Here is a 14,166-nt window from a genome sequence, read left to right as displayed (position 1 = left end):
CTCTCTGTTTTGACAGGGTTTCTCTGTGTAGCCCTGACTGTCCTGGAACTCACTCTGTAGACCAGGCTGGCCTGGAACTCAGAAATCCTCTTGCCTCTGCCTCCCAAGTGCTGGGATTAAAGATGTGCGACACCACTGCCTGGCTCTTTCTTTTTTCTTATTAGATATTTTATTTATTTACATTTCAAATGTTAGCCCCTTTCCTGGTTTCCCCTCCAAAAACCTATCCTCTCTCTCTTCCCCCTGATCACCAACCCACCTATTTCTGCTTCCTGGCCCTGGCATTCCCCTATATTGGGGCATAGAACCTTCACAGGACCAAGTTTCTCTCCTCTCATTGATGACCAACTAGGCCATCATCTGCTACATATGTAGCTAGAGCCATGAGTCCCACCGTATGTTTTCTTTTGTTGGTGGTTTAGTCCCAGGGATCTCTGGGGGGGTACTGGTTAGTTCATATTGTTGTTCCTCCTATGGGGCTGCAAACCCCTTTAGCTCCTTGAGTACTTTCTCTAGCTCCTTCACTGGGGACCCAGTGCTCTGTCCACTGAATGACTGTGAGAATCCACTTCTATATTTTTCAGGCACTGGTAGAGCCTCTCAGGAGACAGCTATATCAGGCTCCTGTCAGCAAGCACTTGTTGGCATCCACAATAGTGTCTGGTTTTGGTGGTTGTTTATGGGATGGATTCCCAGGTGGTGCAGTCTCTGGATGGTCATTTCTTCATTCTCTGCTCCGAACTTTGTAACTCTTTCCATAGTTGTAACTCTTTCCATAGGTATTTTGTTCCCCATTCTAAGATGGAACAAAGTATCCTCACTTTGGTCTTCCTTCTTCTTGAGTTTCATGTGTTTTGCAAATTGTATCTTGAGTAGTCTAAGTTTCTGGGTTAATATCGGCTTATCAGTGAGTGCATACCATGTGTGTTTTTTTGTGATTGGGTTACCTCATTCAGGATGATATCCTTCATATTACTCCATTTGTCTAAGAATTTCATAAATTCATTGTTTTTAATAGCTGCATAGTACTCCATTGTGTAAATGTACATTTTTTTTATATCTATTCCTCTGTTAAGGGACATCTTTGTTCTTTCCAGATTCTGGCTATCATAAATAAGGTTGCTATGAACATAGTGGAGCATGTGTCCTTATTACATGTTGGAGCATCTTCTGGGTATATGCCCAGGAGTGGTATTGCTGGATCTTTCTGTAGTACTATATCCAAATTTCTGAGGAAACGCCAAACTTTTTTTCCAGAGTGGTTGTACCAGCTTACAATCCTACCAGCAATGGAGGAGTGTTCCTCTTTCTCCACATCCTCGTTAGCATCTNCTGTCATCTGAGTTTTTAATCTTAGCCATTCTGACTGGTGTGAGGCAGAATCTCAGGGTTGTTTTGATTTGCATTTCTCTAAGGATGACTAAGGATGTTGAACTTTTTTTTTTTTTTTTTTTTTTTTTTAGGTGATTCTCAGCCATTTGGTATTCCTCAGTTGAGAATTCTTTGTTTTGCTCTGTACCCTATTTTTAATAGGGTTTGGTTCTCTGGAGTCTAACTTCTTAAGTTCTTTGTATATATTGGATATTATCCCTCTATTGGTTTTAGGATTGCTAAAGATCTTTTCCTAATCTGTTGGTTGCCTTTTTTGTCCTATCGACAGTGTCCTTGCCTTATAGCAGCTTTGCAATTTTATGAGATTCCATTTGTCATTTTTGATCTTATAGCACAAGCCATTGGTGTTCTGTTCAGGAACTCCCCCCCTGTGTCCATATGTTCTGGCTCTTCCCCACTTTCTCCTCTATAAGTTTCATTGTCTCTTGTATTATGTGGAGGCCCTTGATCCACTTGGACTTGAGCTTTGTACAAGGAGATAAGAATGGATTGATTTGCATTGTGCTACATGCTAACCAACAGTTAAGCCAGTACCATTTGTTGAAAATGCTATCTTTTTTCCACTGGATGGCTTTAGCTCCTTTGTCAAAGATCAAGTGACCATAGGTGTGTGGGTTAAGGTCTGGGTCTTCAGTTCTATTTCATTGATCTACCTGTCAGCCACTGTACCAGTACTATGCAGTTTTTATCACAATTTCTCTGTAGTACAGCTTGAAGTCTGGGATGGTGATTCCCCCAGAAGTTCTTTTATTGTTGAGAATAATTTTNGCTATCCTAGTTTTTTTGTTATTCCAGATGAATTTGCAAATTGCCCTTTCTAATTCTGTGAAGAATTGAGTTGGAATTTTGATGGGGATTGCATTGAATCTGTAGGTTGCTTTTAGCAAGATGGCCATTTTGACTATATTAATCCTGCAAATCCATGAGCACGGGAGATCTTTCCATCTTCTGAGATCCTCTTCAATTTCTTTCTTCAGAGACTTGAAGTTCTTATCATACAGATCTTTCACTTCCTTAGTTAGAGTCACACCAAGGTATTTTACATTATTTNTGACTATTATGAAAGGTGTTGTTTCCCTAATTTCTTTCTCACCCTGTTTATCCTTTGTGTAGAGGAAGGCAACTGATTTGTTTGAGCTAATTTTATATCCAGCTACTTTGCTTAAATTGTTTATCAGGTTTAGGTGTTCTCTGGTGGAATTTTTATGGTCACTTAAGTATAGTATGCTCCTGTATTTCTTTCAGGGAGTTATTTATATCCTTCTTTGAATCCTCTACCTGCATCATGAGGCACTATTTTCAATCTGAATCTTGCTTTCCCAGTGTGTTGGGATATCCAGGACTTGCTGTGGTGGGTGTAGTGGTTTCTGGTGATGCCAAGTAGTTTTGGTTTCTGTTGGTAAGATTCTTGCATTTGTCTTTCACAGTCTGGTTATCTCTGGTGTTAGATGTTCTTGCTGTCTCTGGCTGGAGCTTGTTTCTCCTGTGAGCCTGTATGCCTGTGTCAGCACTCCCTGGAGGCAAGCTCTCCCCTGGCAAGACCAGTGCACAGTGGGCTGTGGAACAGTCCTAAGTCCTAGGTGCAGATGTAGGTCAGTAGGATCCTGTCCCAGCTGCTCTGCAGCATCTGCAGCCTCTGTGTTCCTCAGTGGATCTGCCTTCCTCCTATTTCTTTTTAACGTGGGGGGCTATCCTGACTATTGAGTTCTACCTATAGGATCAATAGATGAAGTAGTATAGTGGCAGAGAGAGTAGAATAACTAGTGTGAATTCTGCCTGGCCTGCATAATGAGATCCTGTCTAAACCAAAACAAACAAGAATTAAAAAAAGGAAGTAAAACATTGATATAGATTGTTTTACAAAGTCCCTCCTGTGACTTTCCTTGATAACACAGCAGAATTATACCTTCTGTTTTCTTTAACTTTATTTCTATTTATTCCTTTTATATCTGTGCTTTATACCTTTTTAGTGGTTTAGCTGTTTTTTCTTAAATGTAGTATTCCCACTAAGATGTCTGTCTGGCTCTGCCACTCTTTTTTGTTCTTTTAAAAAAGACACACCAGAAGAGAGAATCAGATCCTATTATAGATGGTTGTGAGCCACCATGTGGTTGCTGGGAATTGAACTCAGGACTTCTGCAAGAGCAGTCAATGCTTTTAACCACTGAGCCATCTCTCCAGCCTTTCTTACTCTTTATACTAATTTAGTATTTTCTCCAATATTGTCAAGCTTTTGTTCTCTTCATGTAAGGGCCTGTCCTTGACCCTCCTTTCTTCCTCAGAAAGTTCCTTTCACACAGGGAAATGAGGAGGTGAGATTTTCCTTGCATTGTTTGGATCACAGTAGTTTTTCTCTTGCTTTTTTTCTATGATTTTAAAAGTTGAGAGAAACCTAGTCTGTCTCTATTGATGTTCAGGTAAGGATGGGACTGGGTCAAACCGAGAGCCATGTTACAGAGAGTACACATCATACGGAAAACATGATGGCAATTTTTCTGGTATGATGTGATGTTTACCAAAATGGTCAGGTCCTTCATAAATCCAACTTCAGGTCACTTATTACAAAACAATTTCTTTGTGACCCTCAGTGTTTGCTTTTAAGTAACATATTGCTTCTTTTGAGTTCATGCTGTTCTGAAAAGAAACAAGCACAGAAGCCTTTGGGGAAATTAGTGAATCCACCAAGTTTTGGCAGGGCACCTAGTTCTGTTGCAATCTTTACTTTTACTACATTAAATCTCAGGAAACTACTTTTTGTATGCTGAGCTCTTCTGCTGTCTGCCAAGAGACATTTCCCAAGCAGAGCTGATGTGTATCTACTAATTTATAGCCCAGAGGTTAAGAAGCTCAGGGACTGTTATGTCTAAGGCTCATGTTTTAAATCTGTGAGATATGTTATCAGTACCTATAAAATAGGACCACATTTAACATAATCAAGTTATGATTATTTCCCTCAATTCTTGCGTGGATTTCTGGTTTCTTCTTCCTAGTTCATTGGATTTTTTTTCCCAAAAATACTCACCAGATTCTCTCATCATTTATTCCTGTATTTGTTCTCTACATGTGTTGTCTTTGTTAGCTGTCTTCTTGTATCTAGTCTTCCTGCCCTTTCCTTATATTTGAGAATCTGAGGGTCGCTGAGCATGTGACTCTATAACTTGAGACACATTTCCTTCTTTTTTGTGTGACTGGTTATATTTAAGGGATGTGAGCAGTGAGGATATAAGCATCTTGCAGTACAGGATCTTAGAAGGGATTCTTCACAAAGAATTCTAAGCAACCCTAGGAATTAAAAAAAGGAAAAAAGCTTATGAACTCTAGGTGACAACAAAGGATAGTTGAAGGTTTTTGTTTTCTATTTGTATGCTTTTTATTTTTACTCCAAACTTTTATGTATCACTTCCTTTTATATTACTATTTTAAAAATTATCACTTCATTTTCTAGATGTAGGTGATTGTGTTAAACATGACAAGGCATGTAAAGCAGTGAACTGAGATGAGTCCAGCCCAGGTTCACAAGATCATAATCAGTAAGTATATAATTTGCATCTGAAAACAAATGAGGAGGTCACAAGTCTCCACATAGTGTAATAATTTGTCCAGTGCAATCCCTTAACTTAAATGACTTTTATTGTAAAAGGTGGATACTTTTGGAATACCATTTGGGTTACAGGAGCAGTACGTCACTATAAATTTATTGTCACAATTCCATGAAGGACAAAAAATTCTCTTAGGTGGATACAACCTATTGTTATTGAGAGATTACTTTCTGTGGCCAACACACACATGCACAGAAAGTCAATGAATGTGGTGAAGAGGCATCACGAACAAGGACGCACATTCAATTTTGCTCACAAGTTTCATAGATATGTGTGAATATAGTTGGAGAACAATCTGCCTATTAAACAAAGGAAAGCACAAGGTGAGTTATTACAATTTTAATGTATACTTTCTTTCTGTATGTTAAAACATACCTCTGGAATTTTTGTAGGGGTTCAGAATGTCACTAGATAGAGAATTTTGAGATGAGAATTGGGTTGATTTCTAGACAGCTATTCCCAGGAAGAAGTTAAATTGGTTGATCATCTCATTGGTCACATGCCAATCCCAGAAGGCTTGACAGGAGCACAACCTGATAATGCTATTCCACTCACAGGGTACTCAGGTCAGTAGAAGAAAAATGACCTTTTGCTATTCAAGTAAGGTTCTGTGGTGCTACGTAACAAGGGAATGTAAACTTCACCTGAAGTCATAAATTGACAAACATCGGAAAGGTGGAGGTTGTACTCTATATCTAGAAATGTCACTGTCTTTAATATAGTGAAACAAAAGAAACCCTGGTTGCTTAGTAAACGGAAGGAAGCACAAAGTTGAGGTTTATAAAGAGGTCACAGTATTGGATCAGAGAAATGAAACATGGAGGTCCTTTGTATTTGAAAATTTTACTTGCATATGTAATTAAAATGAAAGACTCTTAAACTTGTGGATCTTCAAACACTTTCAGAAAATCTCAAGGCCAGTTACAGGTCAAGTAGCACAACCTGACATGCCCTATTTCTGCTGTGCCATGACCATGTTCACCTTCTGGATATGGGCAGATTTCTTTGGTGTAGACCAGCTGTGAATCTTTTCCATCAGCAGATTTCCTGTGTAGTGAAGTGTGGGTGAGGAATGAGAGTGAGTGAAATAGGGAAGAAGATTTAACTTCTTCACCTCTGTATTTTCCATTGGGATCAGAAAAACGTTATTGTGCTCCTATTCTAGGCATAGACAAGAGGAAAGCGTCTTCCCACAGACTAGAGCCTTTTTTAGACCTCATGTCTCCCAGGTTCAGGCGGCATGAGTCAGTGTGTATTTTTAGATGGATTGTTGATAAGTGCACTTGGTGCACCTCCCACTGTGATAATTGTGTTATTGGTATCAAAAAACCTTGTTACAGAATTTTCCAGTGACAGCCTGTGTGAGAGAGGTGAGACAGACATATGATACACACATATGTTCAGATGTGTATGATTGGGAAATGACAATGAACGTGCCAGTGGTTATATTGGCGGATAGTGTGTTAAGATGTGTTTGACAGTTGGGCCAGAGACTGGGACAGGAAACACTATCTTTTCAGACAGTATGAGTGTCCAGGTCCTGGGCTTCAGAGGCCTGGCTATCTACACTCACCTTCTCCAGATTTCTAAAGTGTGCCTTTGGGGCTTGTGCTATTTGGAACTGCTTCTGTACCAGGGTCATACCAAGTCAATTATACCAGTGCCCAACATATTCTCCAGATCAGGTTATTTATGAAACTGGGCCACCAGATTGTGTCGACAGCCTGATTTGCAGTCATTTGAGTTGTTTATATAGACAAAGATTGGCGAAAGCCATTTCTTTGTGCCTCAATCACCCCGGGGGTGGCCCTGGCTGCCGGCATAAGTTTGGAAATAGTTTGTTAATGAAAATCCTGGAACTGGATGAGCTCATTTGGGAGGGAGTGTAGATAGGCCGGGGCTCTCACCAGAACTCCTTAGGGGCTGTGGAATTGGCATGTTCCCACGATGGGAGCTTCCACTGCACCAAACAGGGGGTTTCCTAGCTGGATGGCCTGCCAAGCAGCACGAGACCTGGTTAACTAAGGTAAGCACAAAGGCCGTCTTCATGTGGCAGTCTGCCAAGGTAGCTTTTAAAGGGAACACTGTCCCTCTCATTTGGTACAGGTAGACAAAGGAGGTGGAAACTGGTTTGGAGGTGTGAACATTTGTGTAAAGCACACTGAGGCTTTAATATTTGCAGAATGGGGAAAATCTGATGTGAAGCATGCCAGAACAATGTGTGTGTGTGTGTGTGGGTTGGAGCATTGGCAAGATCAGTGCAGCAAGGGACACTTAATCAGCTCCTCCATTCTTATACTTTGGTCAAGCACTTGTATGGTTTCCTGAAGTCTAGGCTTATTATCTGCACAGACCAGAACAATTGGATAACTAACATTTTGCTTTGGGCTTCATAGATACAGAATTGGCATTTTTGTCTCACTATTTTTAACATTAGCCAATCTCCCACTCTTCCTTCAATTGTCTGGAAGCTTTAGTTTTGGATCAGAATTATCAGCATGTGCTTGGATGTTTTCCTTGACTGCTTACATGCATTAAATGCCTTCCGTGACTCCAAACATGAGGCCTTGGACCAGAAGTGTTCTTAATTAAGATTTAGCAATGCTCGTTAGGACTATGGTTTGATAAGAAGTAAACACTGAAAAAGAATTGGAGAATGTCATTTTTTCCTGAATTTATATATTTATAAAAGCCCAAATAATTAAAACAATCTTCCAGTCCCATGACAGAATAACTTCTTGAGTTAAGTAGGTCAAAATCATCTTCTTGGTCGTTTGTGGCTTTACACAAGACAGAGCAAAGTAGAAGAGCTGTGACTTTCATTCCAGGAGAAGTGGTGCTCTGAAGTAACGCACTTGGAGTTCCATGACAAATACAGTGCTGCTGATCATGAATTTACCTTTGGCTTCCTGGGCTTGCCCCACTCTGGGGTTTCTAAGATGAGACTACAGTACTGAGCCCGGGAGACTTGCTGTATGTGAATGAATCTACCCAGAGTGGTTGAGGAAACATTAATCACTGCAGGGGCTTCTTCACTGTACACTGTCTGATATATATGAAGGATTTGACGGGGGCACTTTGAATGTAAAACAGTCAGAAGAGGTAATTAGCAGAGGCAACTTTTCTGAAATGCTGGAATATACCCATATTTTTGGGCATGGTCACAGGCAAAATGGAACTTTGCTGTTCATCCAGGCCCTGAAATCTAAAGGATTGTATTTCCAAACAAGGATGCCTGAATGCCATAGCAATGGAAGAAAAGCAGACATGAAGGAAAAGGAGTCTAGAGGCAGGAGGACAAGAGTGGATGGGGACCAAGGGGTAGTCCAATTCTAAGTGTATTTAGACTGCAGTTTTCCTGCTCTATTCATGTGCAAGTTACACCCCATGATTTAGGGGGATAGAGGTTAATATGGTCATTGATCTGCGAACTGTGAACCCTGCTAGACAGGTGTTGAAGGAAGTAGGTGACAGATGGTCAGCTGTCCATCACAGAGGCAGAGTGCCCAATGACATTATATAATTAAGAGTATATTCCTAGTGATTTGTGTTGGTGTCTTTTGGTGTGTGTGTGTGTGTGTGTGTGTGTGTGTGTCTGTTTACCTGTGTGCATGCAGAGTTGAAACTCCAGATAGATGACACCTGATATCTGAAGCTCCAAAACAAGGGTGTGTGTGTGTGTGTGTGTGTGTGTGTGTGTGTGTGATATGGGAGAGGTCTTCTGGATTGATTGTTTTGCCTAGGCTGACCCTGACTACTGGAAGTCAGGGTTCCTAAACAAGAAATTCAGATTCCCAAAGCAAATAACTATTTACATTTAAAGAAATCTTTTGCCCAATAGGATCCTCAGTCACTTTTGGATTTTCCACTTTTTACAACTCTCTAGCTGAATTCTTCTGAGTTGAGATAAAAGGGAAGATGAGGTAGGAACCATACAGATTAAGTGTAGGGAACAGTAGTTTTGCAACTTATTAAAAAGCAGCCTTCTGGGAATGTTGTTTGGCTGAAATAAACACAGCCCTGTGTGTTTTATGGAAAATAGGATCTTTCCTTGAGCAGATGTCCTTCCCAGCTGCTTGGAAGTCTATTGGCTTCTCCTCCCTTTGCCCTTTTAACTGGGGGAAGGCCCTTCAGTTGCCTTTGATGTCTGGTTAGGTTTTTTTTCATCCTGATGTATGTTCTGTAGGAGAAATTAATGATTTGTGAATGAACGGGAATCACACACTTTTTCAGTCAATGAATCATATCAAAGCTGGGTCTGAGAAGCCTGAAACCACATCCGCACCATATTCCTTTATTCTTCCCTGTGTATGCCCTTTATGACCATCTTTTTTCCTACAAAAGGGATGTGTTGCTGGAAAAGTTTGTGGGCTTCATGATAAAAAGCCTGGCTCAAACTTTGCACAAACTCAGTCTCAGTTTCCTTATTTGTGTGCCAGGAATCACAGTGACGATTAATTAACAGGATAGGAGAGAGATTGAGGGCTTGGGGAGAGTCAAGAGTCAGCAGCAGGAAATATGGGAAGTAAACACCAAGATTACAGTCTTGACTCCACCAACCACTTGCAAGCTGAGCATCCCAAAGAAGTCAACTTGATCACTTGTGTCCTTTTCTCATCTGTAGATTGGTGACAGTAGCATATACCTCACAGGGCTGTAGTATTGAATGAATGAGGTCATATGTGAAACCTGGCTCTTAAAATGGATTCGTTGTTTTTAATATGGCTTTTGCAAGGGAGAAACTCAGCAATATATTATTTATTAGATAGTTGCTATTAAGCATTTGGGGTTGGGATCTTGCTTATTTGGGTAGTGATGACTAATCTACAAAAGCCTCTTTTGCTCAGAATTTTCCCCAGAGTCAGTTATGGATTTTTTCTGTCCTTTCTTCTAGGTCATTATATCTTACATAGGAATGACGTCATCTTTCTGAAAATGGATTGGCAGAGGCCTCTGTCTTCTTTTCCAGACTCACATAACAACTGTTCTCTTATTGTCCAGCTTATATGCTTGTAGGCAACAAACTCTACCAGCTTAAGGACTCAGGTGCTAAAAAACAGTTTTCCCTATTCTTTTCTCTCTTCGCTCCCTGGCTCCCACCCGCTGCCCCACTTCTTTCACTCAACCATCTCTGTGTGTCTCTCAATTTTTTTTTTTTGTCTTATACAGTGGCTTGAAAGGCACTCCTTCAGTACATCCAGAGATGTATTTTATGAGTAAAAGATAAACATACCTTCCTACAATATATCTCAGTATAGGCCAGAAAATAAAATCACACACTCAGTGATTCTGGATGATTTTTGTGTCTGTGGCACCAACCACATTTCAGACACAGCAGAGATGCAGAGATTCTTGGGATTCTTGTGCTTCAGGAAGAAGAACAGGGCTTAGGGACCTAACAGGGAAGGTAGTCCTGGCTAAAATGTACCTTGTGAGTTGCAACTGAATTGTCCTCTCATTTCCTTGGTTTGCTTTAGAAAACAATGAGTTGGGAAATTGAGAAAGTGAAATGTTCACACCTTGAGAAAATGTATCTGTGAGGATTGAAGGTTATTCACTAGGGTTTAAGGTGAGACAAGATAGCTGCTTAACTCATCTCTTGCAATTTAAAGCATTATGTATCTGGTACATGTATACCTTACACATTGTATAGTTCTACTTAAAGTGCTCTTCCATAGTTAACACGGTTTAGTTGCTCTTGTTTTATTCAATAAATATCTACTGATAGTCGACAATTTACCAAAGACTATGCAATATACTAGGGACCACATCTTGGTCATTTGGAGTTGCTGTGTGTGTGTTAAGGAGACATAGGCACACAAGGAAACAGACAACTACTGACAAAGTGCTGAGTAGTTAGTTTTGCATGATAAACCCACTTTACAGGGGTGACAAAAGAGGTGCTGTGGGTCAGAAGAGAATTCAAGTGGGTTTCTTGGTCTTTCTCTTTTCCTCTGAGTTAGGAGTGATGATGAACCAGAAGAAAAGAAGCTGAGCTGTCTGGCTGTAGGTCTGGATTGGAATGGGCTGGAGATGGATTTTTTTCAAATATCTCCAAAAGAACTCTGGAGTGTATCGCAGATGGGAGCAGATGGGAAGCAATGAGCAACCTGGTCGCCAGAGGTACTTCAAGCTCTCCCAATTTGAGAGCATCATAAATGTTCTATGCCTCAAGCTTAGTAATTCTGTACCAAGGTCATTCTGAAGGGTCTGGGAAGGATACCTCTTCAGGTACCTCTGAGTAAAAGGATTTTTCCTGGAGGCAGAGCTAGATTCTAAGTGGAGGCCATGTTTAGTTTCAGGGAGTTAAAAATTTTCATATAGAGTTATTTTTGTGCATTTGTGTCTATTACATATTTCTGACCTATAAAATTAGCAGAATAATCACATGTCTCAAACTTTCCTTATTTCAAACTGAAGGGCAATTTTAAAATATGTCATTTATTTAGATAAGCATTGTCTCATGTGATATTAGATATTCCTTACTTAAACCTTTAATTATCAATACAGGAAACATTAAAACAGGAAAATTATGAAACTAACCTACATTGTTTTCTCTTGTTGTATACCAACACTACAGGCAATAGCAGGGTGAACAACAACAAAAACCCCAAAGCATTGCATAAGATCAACTCATAGACTTAAAAGGAAACAATATTCATCCTACGCTCATCCCAGACAACATATTATAACAACTTTATAGACAGCTTTAACTAATAAGAAAAAGAAAAAAAAATCTTATGTTAGGGGTTTGAATTGGCACTGGCATGCTGGGAATCTAAAAAATTTAGTCTTCAGCTTTCCAAAAAACATGTAAGATTCATAAATAAGGAAATGGCTGCTGGGAATTAAGTGACAGAAACCTTTCACTGTTATGAATTATATGCTAAGGTAAGGATTCCCATTCGTCCATTCTTGTAACATCAGCATTTGAGTTCCTTTTGGCTCCAGGCTAGCCTCATTTCTTCTTACCTTGCAATCGTAACTCTTTGCAAGTCAAAGATTTGAAGCACGGAGAGCTCCTGAAAGCAGTCAATGTTGCATGTGCTTATTTTCGTTGACTTGTGGCTGCCTTTCTTTATCACAAGAGACCAGAGGCTTGAGCACTCACTATGCCTGTCTCATCCCTTTGACAGACAGTCAACTAGGCCCAATCACAAGAAGACACAATAGGAAACCTGAAGGTAGTGAGGACAGTCATTTTCTTTCTGCTGAGATATCCCATCTGCCACTGGCATCAGGAGCAATAGGAGAATATGTCCTCTTTGGGCTCTGCTCTTCAATCAGAGTCTTTGGGTTTGGAGCTTAGTGGTAGATTAGTTGTCTAGTATGCCCAAGGCTCTGGGTTCCATCCCCAGAACTGAAAATACACAAAATATTCTAAAAAAATCAAACTAGGTAATTATAAATAAAGGAGTGATAATTTTAGAAATTTAAAATACAATATGGCTTCACACTGAATACTACAAGGGTCAAACTAACTAAGCACACATCTTTTGTGTGATGGCCACCACTGGGCTGGGCTGGGTTATTGTTACATCTACAATATTTTTTTTACAGCAAATGTTGAGGCTGCTTATATAAATTGAAGAATAATTCACACCTGGTATGTATTTAATGATAAATGAGATACATATTTAGAGCTTTTATTAATTCCTAACATATTGAAACTTTCTGCTAATTTGATCGAGTTTAGTGGGCAGTGGAAGCATGGTAATGTGTTCACTGCTTCATCATCATTCATAGATGACTGTTTCTTTGTTTGTTTATTTATTATTTATTTTTAGTGCAAGGTAGTTTGAGTGGCAGTGAAAAAAACTTTGGGAATAAACTCTAAAACCAATGCAGCACCTGTGGTAGGTAACCCTGCCCCAATCCTATGCCTGGCTCTACTTTTAAGAGGATCTTGAAAGTTGGTTTGGGGAGAGGTGGACATAGAGTTTTCATTTGGCTTCATTTCACTGAAACAACTTAATTCTATTGTGACCTTTTCATGCTAACATACTGCTCCCCTGCATGGCCCCTGAAAACACACCATCCATCTGCAGTGCATTAAAAGGAAAGACCAAGATTTTCATGTTCATGGTGGCTTAATTTCTAACAGAAAGGGATGAATTTAACCAAAGAATTCTTTTAAGCCCTTTCTCCTCTATTGTTAGCTATTGTAAAAATGGAAGGTTCCCCCTGTTGCTGTCATGGAACTCCAACCCCTAGCAAAAGAAAACAGAAGAGAAAATCTAACTAACCTTGTATCTATTAAAGAAATTGAATTTGTAATGGAAAACCTTCCTATAAAGAAAAGGAAGTAGGGCATGACTTGGTGAGTTTGCATTTTGTTTTCACAAACTGGCTTGTGTGCTCTGGCAGTTCAAGTGAGTTCTGGAGCAAAGCAAACGTCCATGGAATGGTCACTGAAAGGAGGGCACCACAGATAGGAGGCACTGGCTGTGGCACCTTTACAGAAGTGCTTAATCCAGATTTAGCTTTCAGATGTTATTATGGTTAAACAAAGGATTCTTTTTTGATACATATTTTAGCAAATTGAGCGGTCACTTTATAGTATGAAATACTGTTTAAGGATTCTACAAAATAAATGTATAATGCAAAGAAAAAAATGCAGTCCGTGGAACGTTGGGATCTTGAACTCTATGTCTTGCTGCACATAAAGTTTGGTGAAGGCTGGCCTTGTCCGGTCTGGCTGCCTGTTACAGTTCATCTGCATTGTCAGTTTGACGAGACTTAGAGCCACCTAGGAGATACATTCTAGGTGTGCCTGTGAGGGCATTTCTAGAGAGGGTTATCTGAGAAGGGAAGATCTACCCCAAAGTGGAGGACATGGTCCATTTGGAGAGAGTGAGATAAATACCAGCATTTATGTCGATTTGCTTCAAGATGGTGGACATAACATAACCAGCTGCCTCATAGGCCTCCATTGAAGAACGACTCACCCTCATTCCTTACCTTTCTCACCATGATGGACTGCAGCTTTATAATGTGCATCAAGATGAGCCCTGACCCTCTGAACTTGCTTTTTCTTCCCTCCCTGCCTCTCTCTCTCTGCCTCCCTCCCTCCCTTCCTCCCTCCCTCCCTCCTTCACCCTTCCTTCCTTCCTTCCTTCCTTCCTTCCTTCCTTCCTTCCTTCCTTCCTTCCTTCCTTCCTTCCCTCTTTCCTTC

Source organism: Mus pahari, chromosome 11 (genome assembly GCF_900095145.1).
Source record: "Mus pahari chromosome 11, PAHARI_EIJ_v1.1, whole genome shotgun sequence".
Lineage (NCBI taxonomy): Eukaryota > Metazoa > Chordata > Mammalia > Rodentia > Muridae > Mus > Mus pahari.
This window is presented reverse-complemented; position numbering follows the sequence as displayed.